The sequence below is a fragment of the Callorhinus ursinus genome, unplaced genomic scaffold, assembly GCF_003265705.2.
Source record: "Callorhinus ursinus isolate GAN/ISIS: 27379988/994484 unplaced genomic scaffold, GSC_fseal_2.0 scaffold49, whole genome shotgun sequence".
Taxonomy (NCBI): domain Eukaryota; kingdom Metazoa; phylum Chordata; class Mammalia; order Carnivora; family Otariidae; genus Callorhinus; species Callorhinus ursinus.
The window spans coordinates 846,534-859,634 of record NW_027397111.1 but is presented as its reverse complement, the minus strand read 5'-3'; the positions used below and the strand labels follow the sequence as shown (position 1 = coordinate 859,634).

The following is a 13,101-nucleotide window of genomic DNA, read 5'->3' as shown; positions in this document are numbered from 1 at the left end:
CTGAGCAGGGAGCCGGATGCGGGGCTTGATCCCAGGACCCCGGGATCATGACCTGAGCCGAAGGCAGATGCTTAATGACTGAGTCACCCAGGCACCCCAAGGCATACTATTCTTTCAAGTCATTGACAGTACAAGGAACTAAGAGAGACAGGAGGTATCAGGAATGGCTGTTTAAAATGGTTTAAAAAGGCCTTCAACGTATAGTAGATTGAAGACAAGAATTCAGGGTACAAAGACAGAAAGACACAAGACTGGAGATTCACACGAGCTTAGATACTGGGTACAGTTGGATATGAATCAGAAGCATACATGAAGGGTCTGTCTTGAAAAGGAGAAGACATTTTACAAAACAGAGGTGATAAAGGTAAGGAACTACTAGGTCAATAACTAAAAATGGAGGACTGGGGGAGCCAATGGTGGAAAGCAGATTTTCGCTATCTAAAGTTTGGTAGTTTTAAATACTTCATCATTTGTAAGCTAAGCTTTACTATTTTAAAACAAAGGTAGGGAAAGGGCTATTCCTGTTATTAGGATATACAAAGTGGCAAGATACTGTCTCACTTCAACAGTGAAAAGCAAGCTAAATAAGCTTTAAACCAATATTTTTAAGAGACATCAGAGAACAAAGGACACACATTAAAAACCCTAATGAAGGGGCGCCTGGGTAGCTCAGTCGCTTAAGCATCTGCCTTTGGCTCAGGTTGTGATCCCTGATCCTGGGTTTGATCCCTGGTCCTGGGTTTGAGCCCTATGTCAGGCTTCCTGCTCAGTGGGGAGCCTGCTTCTCCCTCTCCCTCTGCCCCTCTCCTCTACTTGTGCTCTAATAGATAAGTAAAATCTTTAAAAAAAAAAAAAAAAACACCTTAATGACTTAAATTCCCAAAAGTGATAAACTTCTCATAGGAAAGGCGGGTCCATTGTTATTCTCATCCCTGGTACAGAAGAGCAGGAAAAATGCACTGCAGACAGGGATACGGAAAAACACATTAGACTTCTGATAAACACTTTTAACAGCCACGTGTAGGTTACCATTACAGATTAGAATTCTGAGGCATGATGGAGGTAAAGGCCTGGATTAAGAATTATAAGGAGCAAAAAAAAAAAAAAAAAAAAAAAAATTATAAGGAGCCCCAGGCATGGAACAAGTCTGTACCCTTCCACCAACTCTTTCCCTCAGGTCTTCACTAAAGGCATAGGTAGCACACTGAAAGCTGGGGACAGGGCAGAAGAGCTGAAAGAGATCCCCCCTTGAAGTATGTGGGTCTCCCTGAAGTATAAGAAATCCACTTGAGGCACTCCAAGCTTTTAGCTACCAATGGCTGGGGACGGGGCAGGAGAGCTGAGAAAAAAGCCCTCCAAAGCATTCTAGGCCTTTATGAAAGATAGGCACCCTCCAGAGGCTGGGCTAAGGGCAGCAAGGCAAAGATCTCCCGAGACACAGAAAGCCAAGAACAGAGAAAGTAGAGAACAAAGGGACTTCCCAGCAACCTTAAAAAAAAAAAAGCTAGCAGCTAGGCAACAAAACAAATCTCTAGAATCAAGTCAGTGGGGGCGACTGGGTTGCTCAGTTGGTTAAGCAACTGCCTTCAGCTCAGGTCATGATCTCAGGGTCCTGGGATCAAGCCCCGCATCAGGCTCCCTGCTCGGCGGGAAGCCTGCTTCTCCCTTCCTCACTCCCCCTGCTTGTGTTCCCTCTCTCGCTGTCTCTCTCTGTGTCAAATAAATAAATAAAATCTTAAAAAAAAAATAGAATCAAGTCAGTGTTCAGATCCCAAATCCTTCTGAAGAGAAAGTCATCACTGCCACCCAAAGTACTTCAACCCAGTGGTAAACTGAGTCAAATTAAAGTTGCAACAAAGCACAGACCCATCTTACTTATAAATCAGCTTTCTCAGTTCAGTGGCCTGACAGAATAAGGCATGTTTAAGTTGTGCTAATATATAATCCAAGATTATGAGACAAAGAAAATGTGACACGGAGCACCTGGGTGGCTCAGTCGGTTAAGCATCTGCCTTCAGTTCGGGTCATGATCCCAGCATCCTAGGATGGAGCCCCACTTTGGGAGCCTCCTTCTCCCTCTCCCTGCCGCTCCCCCTGCTTGTGCTCTGTCAAATAAATCAAATAAATAAAATCTTAAAAGAAAATGTGACCCATGGTCAAAGAAACAGTCAAAACAAGCAGATACAGTGATGGCCCAAATGTTGGAATTATCGAACAGGAAATGAGGATGAAACTACTAATTAGGATGAAAATACTAAATGATCTAGCAGAAAAAATGAAGGAGATGCATGGAGGGAGGGGGTGGCAGTTTCAGCAGAATGATACAAATTACAAAAAAGAATCAAACAGAAATACTAGAAAAATAAATCAGAAATGAAGAATTAGATCGACTGAAAGCATTAGAAAAGACTAATAAACTCGAAGACAAATCAACAGGACACATCCAAACTATGACAGTAAAAAAAGGAGAAAGATAAATCAGCATGCCTGTGGGACAATTTCAAATGGTCTAACATTTATAACTGGAGTCCCAGGAGAGGATAGAAGAGAATAAAAGAGAAAAAATATTTGAAAAGAAAATGGCCAAGAACTTTCTGCAAGTAAAAAGACATCAACCAAACAAATCTAAGAAGTTTAGAAGCCCGAGGATAAAAATATACTAGAGAATGAACCTAATGGGATCACAGAGTAATGTAAACAACTACTTGGAAAGAAGTGGCTTCAGTTCTTACTAATATTTGTGAAGTCAAATGAATCTAATACAGAGTCTAGTCCTAAAGAAACCAGGGAGGTTTCTATAATGACTTGTAGATTTTAACCTTTTCTCCAAATTTAGATATGTTAGATATACAGCTATATTTCTAGCTTATTTAAGAAACTTTCTTATTTAAACCTAATTTTAGGGTATTAAGGAGGGTACGTGTTGTGATGAGCACTGGGTGTTATATGCACCTAAGGAATCGTTGAACACTACATCAAAAACTAATGATGTACTATATATTGGCTAAATGAACATAATAAAAAAATTAATTAAAAAAATTAAACCTAATTTTACTCTGGATTTTCAGCGAAACTTTTTTCTTTGGGTTGGAATGTTTTCTGATAAAAATTAAAAATAAGTGGGGCGGGGTGCCTGGGTGGCTCAGTCCCGTTAAGCATCTGCCTTCAGCTCAGGTCATGACCTCAGGGTCCTGGGATTGAGCCCCGCATTGGGCTCCCTGATCAGCAGGAGGCCTGCTTCTCCCTCTCCCACTCCCCCTGCTTGTGCTCCCTCTCTCACTGTCTCTGTGTCAAATAAATAAATAAAATCTTTAAAATAAATAAATAAATAAAAATAGAAATAAGTGGGGCACCTGGGTGGCTCAGTTAAGCATCTGCCTTCGGCTCAGGTCATGATCTCGGGGTCCTGGGATCGAGCCCCACGTCCAGGGAGTCTGCTTCTCCTTCACCCCCTCTGGCCCGCTCTCTCATGCTCACTCTCTCTCTCAAATAAATCAGTAAAAAATCTTTAAAAAATTAATAAGCTAAATCTCCAAACTCAATTATCAAAAATCAAAAATATTCTCAAAAAAAAACTAAAACCTACACCAATATGAACTTTCTATAATTAAATATTTCCAAGAAGGAAAAACACTAGTATATTTAATTATTAGGTGTGATAGGGAAAAATAGGTGTCAGAGACAGTCAAGTGAACTTCACAACATTCAAAGATATCTATCTGCTTTGCAGAAAAAATATATAAGGAAAACCAAAGTGGAAACCGGGAGACCAATTAATAACTGAAATAATCTAGAAAAGAACTAGTAATTACTTGAACTAGGTTGGCAGCAATGGAAATATTAAGAATGGTTTTTTTTTCTTTCTTTTTTTTTTAAGATTTTACTTACTTATTTGACAGAGAGAGAGAGAGAGAGAGCGAGCGAGCACAAGCAGGGGGAGCAGCAGGCAGAGGGAGAGGGAGAAGCAGGCTCCCCACCAAGCAGGGAACCCGATGTGGGGCTCGATCCCAGGACTCTGGGATCATGACCTGAGCCGAAGGCAGCCACTTAACCGACTGAGCCACACAGGCGCCCCAAGAATGGTTTTCCTTAAACAAGCAAACAAAAACATTAAGTTTAGACAGTAAATGAAATGAGGGGAAAAACAGTGATGTGATAAAGAATGATTTAGTTGTGGGGAGGGGGATACTATTTTTAATGGTATAGTCAGGGAAAGATGAAATTGTAGTGATAACCTGGACATAAGGGGTGAGTCATGGGAAAAGCCACGACTTCCTAAGATTCCTAAGCTTCACAAGTTTAAAGATGGGATAAGCCTAGCCAGCTCCCACATTCTTTAACCTCCACACCACACTTTATAATTATGCTTTGCCCAAGTACTATAAGCAATTTAATAAAGGGCTTGATTCTCCCTGACAGTCATTATACTACTTTCAACTCTTAGGAGCAACATTCTATACATAAAAGATTCACAACAGGGCATTCATCAAGAATGCATTCTATATCTGTATATATGTATCACTGTTTAGGAGGGGGGACATGGAGGGGGGAATACAGTTACAGCAAGAGATTGCTGTTGAAAAGACATTTTACTGACAAAGCAGTTTCCAATCTAACTCAAAATCCTAACAGTAGCATTGCTTTGTGAAGATAATTACTGAACTTTGAACCACTTTATTGTCCATTCATTTAACATGAATCATTAAATATACTGACATTACCCTAATTCCAACATGACAAATAACAGTAAGCTTTTGTGCTAAATGTTATGGTATATGCCTCCATTTCCAACATAGCTTAAGATAGGAAAACACAAAACTGAGTTACAACTGAGAACCCCCAAAAAGGGAATGAAAAGCTGACATGAATTATTTCTAGAATTTTCCCCCAAAACTCCCTAATTTCTATGGCTAACAAAATCTTTTCAAATGACACCAACTGCATTAAATTGGTAGTTTTATAGAACAGTGATAACAAAGAAGAGAAAATGATGTAGTAGCAAGACTTGAGGCTCAAATATCAGACCTCTTAGTAACTGCGTAATCTTAAGCAAGCTACTTAATCTCCCTTTGTCTTAATTTTCTCATCTGTAAAAGATCGTATCTGTGTTGTCAGGCTTAAATAATATATATAATGACTAGTTTATACAGACATCTAAAAATACATAATATGTATTACATCTTTCCAATTACTGGAACGACCATCAATATATTCATACCACTAAAAAAAGGCAGCTTATTGGGGTGCCTGAGTAGTGCAGTCAGTTGAGTGTCTGACTGGCTTCAGCTCAAGTTGTGATCTCAGGGTTATGAGAATGAGCACCCCCCACCTCACCCCGCCCAGCTTTGGGCTGCGTGCTCACTGTGGAGTCTACTTGAAATTCTCTCTCCCTCTCCCTCTGCCCCTCCCACTTATGCTCACTCTCTCTCTAAAATAAATAAATAAATCTTGGGGTGCCTGGGTGGCTTAGTCAGTTAAGCGTCTGCCTTTGGCTTGGGTCATGATCCCGGGGTCCTGGGATTGAGCCCCACATCATGCTCCCTGCTCGGGGGGAGTCTGCTCCTCCCTCTCCGTCTACCCCTCCCCACTGTTCGTGCTCTCTTTCACACTGTCTCTCTCAAATAAAATCTTTTAAAAAATAAACTATTTTAAAAAAGGAAGCTTATCACCAATAATCACATGGAAAGATGTTCAATATCATTACTCATCAAGGAAATGCAAACAAAAACCACAATGAGATACCACTTCATATCTACTAGAATGGCTAAGATTTTAAAAATGGAGAGTAAGTGTTGATAAGGATGTGGAAAAGCTGAAACCCTCATACTTTGTTGATGGCAATATAAGACGGTGCAGCCACTTTGGAAAACACTTTGGTGTTTCCTCGATAAATTAAACATAGAATTTCCCTATGACCCAGCAATTCCACTCCTAGATACGTACACCCAAGAGTAACTGTACACTAATGATCATAGCAGTATTCACAATAGCTAAAAGGTAGCAGCAGCCCAACTGTCATCAAAAAATGGATATACAAAATGTGGTGTTTTATTGACTCTCAAAGCATTATGCCAAGTGAAAGAAGTCAGACTCAAAGGCTGAGGCACCTGGCTGGCATGTGACTCTTGATCTTGGGATTGTGAGTTCAAGCCCCGCGTTGAGTGTATATAACTAAAAACAAAAACACCTTAAAAAAACAAAAAACGGGGGAGGTATGACTTCCCCGGAGTTGCAGATGACCATTTTTTTTTTTTTTTTTTTTAAAAAGGCTGAATACACCGTATGATGCCAATTTACAGGACTTCTGGGAAGGCAAAACTATAGGAATAAAAAATAAATCAGTTGTCTGGAGGGTAAGTGAAAGAGACTGATTATAAAGGAGAATAAGGATACTTTTTGGAGTGATAGATTCTGTATCTTAATTGTGGTGGTGGCAGTTAAACGCTGTCACTCTCTTCAACTCCTAGAGCTGATACCTAAAACAAATGAATTTTACTCTAAGTAAATTATATCACAATAAACCTGATTTTTTTAAAAAAAGCTCTAAATAGTTACAGGTCATGTCATACATTTTAATACAGGCAGAATTCCAGTCTGATAAATGTCATTATGAGATCCAGGCTACATTCCCTGGAGCCAAAGACCACCTTTTCCCAACTCAGCACTGTAGTCTAAAACATACGTACACACTAAACTAAAAAGAGAGGTCAGAACAGTTATAAATCACGTTATGAACACATATAAAGGGACTTAATAAATCAACTTGGTTATGGATACTCACAGCACTATGGTATACTTGGGTCTCCTTTAAAGCTTATCTTGGGGAGAAAAATACATGCTTTGCATAATTCCCTAAACTGCAAATAAAACATCTGAAAAAATGTTTTCCTGTTTCCTAATTAGACAGGTGTTTTTTTCCACGTCTATCACTCCAACATCCACATTCTGTTCCTACCTCACCAGAAGGCAAAGTACCTGCACTGATTTCCCTCTATTGTCTCCTCTCATTTTCCCTGCCCTTTAATCTTGAAAGAGGTTTTTGTCTTTGCTTTTCCCTCTCATTCCACAGAACTTTATTAAATAGTTTTTTCTTTTAAGTAGGCTCCACACCCAAAATGGGGCTCGAACTCACAACTCCCAAGAGTCAAAAGCTCTGCCTACTTAGCCAGCCAGCCCCCATAACAGAACTTTAATACTTAATGTCTCCCTGCCACCACTGACTTTTTTTTAAATGTTTTATTTATTTATTCATAAGAGTCATTGAGAGAGAGAGAGAGAGAGAGAGAGAGAGAGAGAGAGAGAGGCGCAGAGGCAGAGAGAGAAGCAGGCTCCCCGCCTAGCAGGGAGCCCGATGCGGGACTCGATCCCAGGATCCTGGGATCATGACCTGAGCCGAAGGCAGACGCTCAACCATCTGAGCCACCCAGGTGCCCCCACCATTGATATTTTCTGAAGATAAACTACCAACTTCTGTTTTTATAGGAAAATACTTAAAAAAAAAAAAAAAAAGCCTGTTTCAATTAGGATTTCCCATACTGCAAATTTTTTTAACCAATATTCTTAACACTGCCTATTCTTTTCTCTTCTCATACTCAAATTCCTTATCAAATCCCTACTCATTTCACAACAGGAACTAACATTACTCTGCTGCTCGTTTATAGTCACCAACTTCTCCTTCAGTTCTCTTAACCATGTCTTCCTCGCTACTCAAGCCACAAGTTCACAGCCTGTGCTAAAATTTCCTGAATCACCCAAATATAAAAGTTCTGACCATTGGCCTCTACGTTCTTTATTGCAGAGGTCTACTTATTCTCATCTCTTACTTCACCTCTGTCCTGTCCTTACTTTTTCAAACAGAACTCACAAATCCTTCCTTAACCCTGTATTTTACTTTCTCTTATCTAAGGTTTTCCCCAAGTTGTTCCCTGTGCATTGAAATAATTCTGTCCCTGAAACCTCATCACCTTCTTCCTACAGTAACAGTTTAAGATCTAAACTCTACTCAAGGGGCACCTGTCTGGCACAGTGGGTAGAACATGTAGCTCTTGACCGCCCCACGTTGAGTGTAAAGATTAAAAAAAAAAAAAAAAGTTGCTAAGCCAATAATAATTGCTTTCATATCTATTAAAATCAAGAGTGTTTAAAAATCCCATACACAGCCAGCCAGCATGGCACAGAGAAGCAAAACAAGGGGCTTGACCCCAACATATTGGGGTTCAAAACCAGCTCTGCCATTCACTAACTATAATCATGATACAGCTGCCTCGTCTTCCTGAGCCTAAAATTCTTCATTTGTAAAGTGAGGACAATAAGTTTATTAAAAAAAAAAAAAAATCCCAGGGGTGCCTGGGTAGCTCAGTCGGTTGGGCGTCGGCCTTCGGCTCAGGTCATGATCCCAGAGTCCTGGGATCGAGCCCCGCATCGGGGTCCCTGCTCAGCAGGGAGCCTGCTTCTCCCTCTCTCTGCCTGCCGCTCTGCCTACTTGTGTTCTGTCAAATAAATAAATAAAATCTTTAAAAAAAATCCCACTTGCTTTTATACCCAAATAGCTAAATTAAAAATTTTAAGAAACCCAAAAAGTAGTTTAAAATTGTACAAATCTTATTTTTTTTAAAAGATTTTATTTATTTGACAGAGAGCAGGAGAGAGAGCGAGAGAAAGCACAAGCAGGGGCAGCAGAGGGAGAAGCAGACTCCTCACTGAGCAGGGAGCCTGATGCAGGACTCAATCCCAGAATCCAGGGATCATGACCTGAGCTGAAGGCAGACGCCCAACCGACTGAGCCACCAGGCACCCCTACTCCTTTTTAACAGCCTAAAAGGTCAATGTGCACTCTCCCATTGTGTTTTTAATCCATCACTTGTAAATAATAGATTGCAGACAAAAAGAAGGGATACAACATATACATAAATGCACAAAATAAAGGTATCAAAACTGTGACTCCAACAGAGAACAGGGAAAACCATTTTTCTTCTAGTCTCAACCTTAAGCCTGTGAACAACCTAAAAGATATCCTATAGCAATCATTCCCAAGTATGACCATAATTCCAATCAAAAAAGATTCATGTCTGGGTGCCTGGGTGACTCAGTTGGTTGAGCGACTGCCTTTGGCTCAGGTCATGATCCTGGAGTCCCGGGATTGAGTCCTGCGTCAGGATCCCTGCTCAGCGGGGAGTCTGCTTCTCCCTCTGACTCTCCCCCCTCTCATGTGCTCTCTCTCAAATAAATCAATAAAATCTTAAAAAAAAAGATTCATGTCTGAATACCATCAAAATTATAAGAAATTATCAATTACTGGTAATACATTTCTCATAAGAGTTGCCTTTCCTTTTCAAGCAGGAATCCAAGATAGAAAAGCAGAATTTTCATACTGTATATTTGCATTGTTCAATATCATAGCTACTAACCACTAGCAGCTATTGAGTGCTTGAAATGTGGCTAGTCCAAAGTGAGATGCGTTTTAAGTGTAAGATGGACACCAGATTTCAAAGATGTACCAAAAAAAAAAAAGCAAAATATCTTACATATGTGGCTCTCATTTAGTATTTCTACTGGCCAACATTTAGATATAAAATCTCAAATTAAAAAATGGATACCAGAGTAAGCAGCTTGCTTAATATCTTACTATCACAGGTGATACTTTTACCTGCCTTAATTTATTCTTGAAACATGAGAAATAAAATGGATAATTTATGTTAGCAAATTAAGTAACAAGTTACAAAGCATTAAAAAAAAGTGCTTTGCACAGCTGCTCTGAAAAGTTTGGTTTGATGCTCTGATAAGAACTCTGAACTCTTGGAAAATTCAACACCCTCGTTAGGTGTAAGTTCACTTATTGAATGTGCTTACAAGTGCAAAAACATTGCGCTAGATTAAAGAAAGATTCCTGGACATGGAACTGATGGAACAATCTTCAAGTGAAAATTTTAGAACCATTCATGGCACAAGGGAGAAACAAAGAACCAGTTACTTAATATACAGCTAATTACTTATAATTTTATAGTTTATATATAAATATTATAGTTTCTAACTCCTAAATGCAAGCACATCAACTTTGATGTTGTGAAAAGGTTGTGAAACCTATGGATGAAAACATTAAAATACACTGCTTGCCAAGAAAAACTGCAAGCAACATGCATACAAAACAGATTTTCATAAGAAAAAAAATGCTTCAGAATCTATTAATTCAGGGAAAATTACTTGTAGATGTAGCTCTCTCTCTCTATATATATATGCTTGGTAGCTATATAAAATCACTTTTGAATTAAGTTTGAGTTAAATAATAAAATCTATCTATTCTCATAGTGCTTTTCAGTACTCAAAAACGTTCTTAGTATTAAACTAGGAATTATCTTCAACCGTATAGATCTCAATTAGGTCTAATTTGCCATGGTGAATAAGAGCGCTAACACCAAGTATGGCACAATGCTAAAAGGAGTCTCCTGGGGAAACTTAATCACAAGCCAAGGAGGCAAAGGTACAAAGTCTCTTCTGGAATCAGCATTCCCGGACCTCCAAACAGGCTTCCCCTTTATACTATGTCTTCACAGCTCTTCTAATAGCTTTCTTTTTCCTACATCTCTTCTAAGCTGTGGCTTTGATACTCCAATATATTAAACAATTTTCCCAGCAGAGCTTTTCTGACACCCACCTGGAAAGATTTTAGGGCACCTCTTTAATAGGTAATCTTGTTCAAAGACGAAGACCTCCTTCCTTCCTCTCAACACTCACTGTTCAAAATAAAAATATAATTACAACCTCAGCTTCTATCAGGCTAATTAACAGAAGGGAAGGAACTACCACAGGCTCTCTCTTCCACGTTCTTTATCCCCAGACTTTCCTCCTCAGTTTTCTTCCTCATTTCCCTCCTCAATCCCTACTCCCCCCGAAAAAATTTCCACAGCTAGAGAATCTCCTTTTTAAAGCCAAACCATTTAGTTAGGAAAATAAGTATGTACTTTTTTCTTCAATTATGTATTGTTCCTCTGTCACTCAGGAAGAGTTAAGCAAATATTTTTAATCTGACTGCACTCCCGGAAAGATGATGCATTAAACACACACTTAATTAATACTGTTTTCCCGAATCAAGTGGATTCACGGCAAAAAGGCAAACCGGGAGAAGAAAAAAATCATTATCTCAAAAGCTGGAGATGGGACAAGGAGGTGGGGGGGGGTACACAACTGAGAAGTGCAACACACTTCGCCAGAATCTAACAATTCAACAAGAGAATAGGACCGGCCACAGTGACTCCGGCCCCGTACTGAAGGACAAGGGGGTGGTCTCCCCTCCCCCTTGGGACAAAACTAACTCTCAGGCGCACCACCTCCCAGCCTCCGCTAAGAGCGGCCTAATGGGGGCGCGGGCCCCTCGCACCTTAGGCGGGGCTGTCAGAAACGGTCTGGGTGGAAGTAAGGCCCGGGGAGGTGAATCCGGCTGGGGAAACGCCAAAAGTACCAGATAGGGGGTCAAAGGCGCACACCCGGGGACTGGGGGCCGCAGCAAGGGACCCTCCCAGCCGGGCTCCCCGGAGTCCCTCGCTGCCCTTGGACAGCAGGGTCCCACATACTGGCCCCCGCCGCACCCACCCCTCCTCACCTCACGCTGCCCGAGCCTCCGTCTCCACCACAAACCGAGCCGCCGCAGCAGCCGCGGTCCGAGCCATTTCCCTCCCAACCGCCCCAGCCGCCGCCAAGAGTCTCGGCGGACTCCGCGGCCAGCCAAGCAGAGCACGTCACTTCCGACCAGAGAAGCACCGCCTTCCGCGCCCAGGCTTCTGGTGGATTGGCTGGTACAGACGGCCTACCTGAGGTAGTGGGCGGGGCTTGGACGCGTCCCGCGAGGCTAGAGCTCGGGGAGTGGGGGCCTGGCTGACGCTTCCCCTGGGTAGTGCCGGGTGGCCTCAGGACGTTTTTCCCTGTAGCACCAGACCAGGGGGTGGGGGTGTACCTTCGGGGACCCCAGCCGGCCACTTCTCCGGCCGGGTGTCCGCCAACCACCGAAGTACTCTATTGTTCCCGTGCTCTCTCCAGGGACTCAGCAGTCTCCTCCAGCCTGGCTGTGGTTCCTAAATTCGTGGTTTTGGCCCCAGGCCACGGCGAGATTTGTTTGTGACTGGAAAACTGAAAGGAACAGGCAAGATAGAAAATCATGCACTCCAGACAGCATTTACGGACTGCTCACGGTGGATCAGGTGCTGTGGGGCGTGTAATTAGCCCATCACGTTGATTGCGTAAAGCTCTTTCACATCAGTGTCTCATTTAATCCTCAGCAGCCAGGTAAGGAAGATAGCTCAATGATAACTCACAGCTACACGGCTCTTCTCTACATTACAAAATATCTTTACGTACAATCTCCAAAATAATACCTGCCTCATGAGAATTGAATGAGATTATGCTTGTAAAGTTTAGGCTTTAAATGTCCGATTTTAAAATTACATAACCATGTCAAGCAGATAGAAAAATTATCCCCATTTACAGGTAGTGAAGTTGGGAGCAGGATTCAAACTCAGTTTTGACTCCAATCTGTAGCATTTTACAACAGACTCCCTTAAACAGTAAAGAGAAGGGGACACGCTCCTTCCACAGGCTTACAATCTAATGTGGTAGACTGATTTGGGCTTCAATTCTCAGTAAAAAATAACCACAACAAAAACAACTTTTTTTTAATTGTAAGAATGCTGTAAGTAGAACTTCCCTCCAACAAATAATGGGAAAGAAATCTTTTCTCTCTCTCTTTTTTTTTTTTTTTGGTAAGGTGGATGTGAAATGGATGAAGCCCTCCTATCACTCTAATAAACATGCCTACACCTCCCAGGAAATGAGACTGGACTGAGTTGCTACTCTATGGAGAAGCCTAGAAGCAACTGTATTCCTTGAGGCTGTGGCTACCAACTCTTGTCCACCCACCCTTCCTACTAGAGCTTTCCGTCTCTTCCTCCCCTCCCCCCACTTCCAGGCAGACTTTACACACCCTAGAAGAATGTCCCTTAGGAATCTGTTTAGTTCCACACCATTGTTCTACTTTATCTTCTCATCAAAGGAGGAATTTCTAGAATTGGCAGCTCTTTCACAAGATTAAAAGGGGAGGGGAAAATGATTTAT

General features: G+C 41.4%; 1 protein-coding gene across 2 annotated transcripts in view; it reads right to left on the bottom strand.

The window, feature by feature from the left end:
* The window catches only part of PIK3C2A (phosphatidylinositol-4-phosphate 3-kinase catalytic subunit type 2 alpha), a 102,430-nt gene extending 90,698 nt beyond the window's left edge, over window positions 1-11,732 (bottom strand). The window contains exons 1-2 of one of the 2 annotated variants that reach the window (XM_025894336.2): window positions 11,597-11,732; window positions 10,652-10,730 (exon numbers count right to left, since the gene is read on the bottom strand). The gene's annotated coding sequence lies outside the window, so the exon portion shown is untranslated. The remainder of the gene's footprint in view (window positions 1-10,651; window positions 10,731-11,596) is intronic. The other variant, XM_025894337.2, reaches the window with a different exon arrangement.
* Window positions 11,733-13,101: the final 1,369 nt, after the last annotated feature.